Source organism: Anabrus simplex, chromosome 1, assembly GCF_040414725.1.
Source record: "Anabrus simplex isolate iqAnaSimp1 chromosome 1, ASM4041472v1, whole genome shotgun sequence".
Classification (NCBI taxonomy): Eukaryota; Metazoa; Arthropoda; class Insecta; order Orthoptera; family Tettigoniidae; genus Anabrus; species Anabrus simplex.
The window spans coordinates 1,294,898,347-1,294,905,250 of NC_090265.1; positions in this window are offsets into that span (position 1 = coordinate 1,294,898,347).

Below are 6,904 nucleotides of genomic sequence, written 5' to 3' on the forward strand. Positions count from 1 at the left end.
TGCATGACAGACAATCTACAAAACAGAAACAAGATTTTTCATAATGTCTTCAGTGAACATCAGTGAATATACAGTATGTAGAGTGATTTAGAAGTCTAGCACCATAGGACAGCATTGCTACTAGAAAAGATGCTGAAGAATTGAAAGAAGGGCAAGCTGTTAGGGAAAATGTGGTTCCCTATTCAACTTTAATGTACTTGAAAACACATTCAAATGAGACTCTGTCTATGTCCCAGTCACTGATATCCATCACAGAAAAAAGCAAAGGATGCCATGTAATAGTACTGATTGACACTACGGGCATTCATACAGTGACAAATAAATACATATTTAACACTGCCTATTCTTCATCCTGGCCTTCTCCTAATACATTAGAGTCAGTACAATGTGTGGATTTGGCCCGTCCATATGGCTCGATACCCTTCCTGGCATCAACACTATGTGGAGGAATGTATTTGCTGTTGTGTGTTCCTGTGGTGGTTGCTAGTATGGTATGCTGTGTGTAGATGAAGAGATGTGCATTAAGACAAACACAAACACCCAGTCCTTGAGCTAGAGGAATTAACCATCTCTTAGGTCATCATTCCAAAGGCTTGTTGGATCCTTAAATAACACCACCAAAGGTTATGAGGTTATAGGGAGATCACAAAAACCAATGACAGTGCCAAAATGAGCCATGCGATACTAGGCAGGATGAGAAGTGAGGTAGTTTGCCATTGGTTTCCTCCCTGAGCCTGAAAATGCTATTACAGCATGACTGACCCCATTAGTAGTGCTATACATAACACTCAGTCATACAAATAGTGCTCTGAATGCCAATACTTAGTACCTCAGCAGTGTCACAACCATAAATGGGAATGAGACTTCAGAGGAAGCTAAATTTTGTTTTGGCCAGTTTTAAGAGACAGAATTAACCATGTATAATTAAAATTCATAGCCCAACAGGGAATTGATCTCTCTGAACTGAAGGCCACTATGTTGATCATTCAGCCAAAGAGCTGGACACAATTATCACTGCAACAGTACCAATTAACACTACAGACATGAGAACAATGAGGTACTGGAAACATATACCACAACACCTGCCATATTTCATGATTATTTCTGCATGCACACTAACAGAGAGAGCCAGCCCCGTGGTATAGGGGTAGCATGCCTGCCTCTTACCCGGAGGCCCCGGGTTCGATTCCCAGCCAGGTCAGGGATTTTTACCTGGACCTGAGGGCTGGTTCGAGGTGCACTCAACCTACGTGATTAGAATTGAGGAGCTATCCAACAGTGAGATAGCGACCCCGGTCTAGAAAGCCAAGAATAACGGCCGAGAGGATTTGTCGTGCTGACCACATGACACCTTGTAATCTGCAGGCCTTTAGGCTGAGCAGCTGTCATGTGGTAGGCCAAGGCCCTTCAAAGGCTATAGTACCATGGGGTTTGGGACTAACAGAGAGATTGTTCAAATAGGCTTCACCCTGCTGATGGTGCATCCAAACTTGATGAGGAAAACAATGCACACATTCCTTAATATTTCAGGCTCTCCAAATGTTGTCCTGTAGTATGATTACTGTTTGGGGGCCTGTTGGCATACACAACAGACTTGAGGTGCCCAGGAGGAAGTAGTCTAGTGTTGTCAGAGCTCATCTAGGAAGCCATTCCAATGGAACAACCAATCCATCAGTTGGGAATAATCTCATCCAGCTACTGGTACATACAAAGTGCAGGGAGAGCTCCATCCTGTTGGAAGAAACTCCCCACATCTTTATGTCAGAGGAAGATCATCCAAATAGGTCCACAGTGTAACCTCAAAATGATGGGCTTTTTCACACATCAGTAAGTCTGTCGTTCAGAAATATGGGGCCAATGAGAACATCCCCAATACTGTATATCACAGCACACATTTAACCTTAGGTCTGACTGATGATGTGCCTCTACAGCTAGATAGGGATTTTAATGTGCTCAATTTTGGGCATTATGTCTATCGACTATTCCAATTAGATGGAAACAGATGTTGTTGATGAACAGAATATGAACTTTCAAGGTTCCCCTGAAGTCAATGCCTTCCATCAAACCACATGCTGAACTCCACCCATTTATCAGTGTCACCATCATGAAGAATTTGCATAAAATGTGTGTGATGGGAATGGACACAATTAGAGGATTGTATCCTGAACACAGAAGCTTCACTGATACCACCCTCCTGTGGCACCTTGTTTATTGAGTCCATCATCTGCTGAACTAGTAGGCATATACACCTGCACTATTGTAGTGGGTATTGACTTGGTGTCTATCTTGACAACAATAATTCATTCACTGTGCTGGTCATAGTAGCTTACACGCTACCCTATTTTCTTATTTATTACTAGCAAGATACCCGTGCTTCGCAACGGTATTATACTGAAATTTATAATTGAATGCTTATTGTTTTATATATAATCCGCCGAAATTCGCGATCTGACTGGTTATCTGAGAGAATCCGCCAAAATTCGCGATCTGACTCGTTTTCTAATAGATTACGGCAAGTTCCCTCCCATTTTACAATCTTTCTTTCCAGCAATCGATTTCGTACTTCCCGGGCTAGGTCCAGGTATTCCACCCGGTCACTTGGGTCCCTAAATCTTTGCCATCTTTTCCTATAATAATTTTTAATATGGATCAAATCCTTGAGGAGATCCGGCGTGGTGTCCTCTTGGGTGCCTTGGCGGTACTGAACCCGCGGCTGGACTGCATTCTTAGTCATTACCCGTCCAGGACCCGTTTCCAGCGCAGTCTGCACATTTGACGACGTTCCAGAATATTATTATTATTATTATTATTATTATTATTATTATTATTATTATTATTATTATTATTATTATTATAGATGTTCTGGACCCCACAGCAAGGTGCAAGACCGTTACTTGGCGGTAAATTACATCTGCTGCCACTGTCATTGTTGTGACCAGCACCATTGTCGCGCGTAGCCAAGTGTGCGGGATTTCTGGTGATACGAATGACATATTCCGTGCATTAATACCTTATTATAAAGGTGGACAATTGGACGGTCAATCACATTCCTATCGTTTGTTTCAAAGGTGTTTAAATTTGTATTTATATGCCATGAGAATGTACTGTAATCTAAGAACGTTCTCCGAAGAATAAGATGGCTCTTGAAAACGAACCCAGGAAAGATAAAAAATGATCGGTTTATGATCAGAATAAGTACATCGGAAATCTACAGCCTGTTTCCAGTCATTTGACAGGGTCAGGAATGGAATTAATAAAGCCCCCATCTGGCAGCGGCAATAGGAACTGTGCCGGCTGCCGAACCCTGTCGCACTCCTCTGGGGCAATGGATAATGAATGATAAATGAAATGAAATGATATTGGACAGTGTTGCTGGAATGAATGATGACAGGGAAAACCGAAGTATCCGGAGAAAACCCTGTCCCGCCTCCGTTTTGTCCAGCACGAATGTCTCATGGAATGACCGGGATTTGAACCACATAACCCAGCTGTGAGAGGCAGGCGCGCTGCCACCTGAGCAACGGAGGCTCCTTATAAGTACATTATGGACAGTAAAAAATGCGTATTTCCTTATTTTTAAAGAAGATTCTAAATACCCATTTTCACCCCGTTAGCGACGAAATATCCAAAAATCCTCTCTTAGCGAGCACCTACATCTTAATATGAATGTATCCCCAAAATTTCATTTCATTATGTTCAGTAGTTTTGGCTCGGCGATGATGAATCAGTCAGTCAGTCAGTCAGTCAGTCAGGACAAGCTATTTTATATATATAGATTGAACTAACTCCTGCATTTCCCATGTTTTTGTGTTGATAATTTTGTAGTTGCCTCATGAAAAATCCTGCTCTTCCTGCCAATGTACTTCTCTATACCAACTACATCTAACTTTAGTCTATACATTTCCCTCCTCAGATTCTCTAACCTACCACAATGATTCAAACTTTTAACATTCCATGCTCCGACTCGCAGAATGTCAGTATTCATCTTGCTGATTGATTGCCCACTCCTGTGTAGTCCCCACTGGGAGATCTGAATGGGGGACTATTTTGCCTCTGGAATATTTTACCTGGGAGGAAGTCATCATCAGTACATCATTCATACAGAGCTGCATGTCCTTGGGAGTTAGTTACAGCTGTAGTTTTCCATTACTTTCAGCCATGTAGCAGTATCAACACAGATAAGCCATGTTAAATATTATTACAAGGCCATATTAGTCAATCATTGGCTATCAGTTTTGTTAGCAGATCGACTGATTTTGACTCCCCTGTTGCTGTATGGGGCTCTCCTGAGTGTGGTCTGTTGTGTATGTGGTCTGTGGCCTTAAAACATCACAGTAAGTGTTGTGGCTAACGTTTATGTAAACAGCACTTGTAGTATTCTTCTGCTGCTTCTCACTGACTCATATCTGTTACATGGATAAGAACCATTTCTGTTTTCTGCCCAATTGTATAAATAATCGCTTTCTGTCCAATTAACTGATGACAGTAGCACTCTCCCAACATGCACAGAATGCAGAATTGCATCATACCAAAAATGCACTAACTGTTCTAGGCCATGAGTTACAGAAACACATGTTCAACAGACCCATCCACGCATTACATCATACATTGCCCAACCCAGGTGTGTCCACTGTTGCTGTGGCACAGGGTGTACTAAGTAATGTTGGCTGATTTTATTTTGTGGGGGTTTTGAATTTGTGGGGTCAAAGAGGTGGGATTCTGGGGACATAGCAAGAGTTCTTTTTTCATTTTAAATTGTTTTCAAGCACATTCATGGAATAAATAACAACATATTTCCAACAATTTTTCCCTCTATCCATTTTACACTATTTGCACTAGTACCAGAGTTTTTTATGGTGCCAGATCTTTGAATCACCCAGTATATGATGGCAAATTAACTTTAAATGTATGTTTATCTTCCAAAAAATCTGGCAGTTTTGAATTAATATCAATAAGTAAGCATAGTCTGACTCAACTGAATGGTCAGCGTAATGGCCTTCGGTTCAGAGAGTTCCGGGTTCGATTCCCGGCCGGGTCAGGGATTTTAACCTTCATTAGTCAATTCCAATGGCTCAGGGGGCTGGTTGTTTGTGCTGTCCCCAACATCCCTGCAACTCACACACCACACACAACACTATCCTCCACCACAATAACACACAGTTACCTACATATGGCAGATGCTGCCCACCATCATTGGAGCGTCTGCCTTATAAGGGCTGCACCCGGCTAGAAATAGCCATATGAAATTATTTTTGTAAGCATACAGTTTGTGTCCTTTAAATCCTTACTTGTTGAGCTTAATATAAAGATAATTAAATTTTCCCTTGCGAACTATGTGACCTTGCCACGGTGCATCAAGGGCGTCAGTCTGAATGATTGACTGATATGGCCATGTAATAATACATTATTTAACATAGCTTATCTGTGTTTATACTCCTACACGGCCGAAAGCAACGGAAATCTATAGCTGTAACTAACTCCCGAGGACATGCAGCTCTCTTTGTATGAATGATGTACTGATGATGACTTCCTCCCATGTAAAATATTCCAGAGGCAAAATAGTCCCCCTTTCAGATCTCCCAGTGGGGACTACACAGGAGTGGGCAATCAATCAGCAAGATGAATACTGACATTCTGCGAGTCAGAGTGTGGAATGTTAAAAGTTTGAATCATTATGGTAGGTTAGAGAATCTGAGGAGGGGAATGGATAGACTAAAGTTAGATGTAGTTGGTATAGTGAAGAAGTACATTGGCAGGAAGAGCAGGATTTTTCATCAGGCAACTACAAAATTATCAACACAATATCAAACATGGGAAATGCAGGAGTTGGTTTAATAATGAATAAGAAAGTAGGGTAGCAGGTAAGTTACTACGAACAGCATAGTGAAAAATTTATTGTTGTCAAGATAGACAATGAGCCAGTACCCACCACAATAGTGCAGGTGGCCTACTAGTTCATCAGATGATGAAAAAATTGAAAGAATAGAGAGATGATATAACGTAATATGTAAAAGGAGATGAAAATCTAATTGTGTTGGAATACTAGAATGCAGTTATAGGCCAAGGAAGAGAAGGTAAAGCCGTAAGAGAATTCAGACTGGGATGAAGGAATGAAAGAGGAAGTCAGTTAGTTGAATTCTGCACTGATCGTAATTTAGTCCTTGCTAATACTTAGTTCAACCCCACAAACGCCAGCTGTACACATGGATACAAGACCTGGAGACATTGCAAGGTATCAAATAGACTTCATTATGATTAGGCAGAAATTAGAAACCAGATGTTGTTCCAAGCAGTAGACGTGGACTCTGACCACAATGTGGTGGTTATGAAATGTCATCTGAAGTTGAAGAAATTAAAGAAAGAAAGAATACAAGAAGATGGGATCAAGATAAGTTGAAAGAAAACAGTGTGAGGGATTGTTTCAAGAAATATGTTTCACAAGGACTAAATGAAAATGCTGGAGGAAACACTATAGATGAAGAGTGGACAACCATGAACGAGATCAGTAGGGCTGCAGAAGAAAAGTAAGATCAAGTAAGAATCAGTGGATAACTCGGGAGTCATTAGACCTGATCGATGAATGGCAAAAATATAATGCAAAAAATGAAGTGAGCAGAAAAGAATACAGGCTGTTAAAAAATGAAGTAGATTGGAAGTGCAGATCAGCTAAGGAAGAATGGCTGAAAGAGAAATGCAAGGATATTGAAGGTTGTATGGTTGTAGGAAAAGTAGATGCCGAATACAGGAAAATCAAGGAAACCTTTGGAGAAAGGAAAACTAGGTGTATGAATATTAAAAGCTCAGAGGGAACACCACTTCTAGGTAAAGAAGGTAGAAAGATGGTAGTAACATATTAATCAACTGTATCAAGGGAAACACGTAGATGATAAGGTTCTTCAACAAA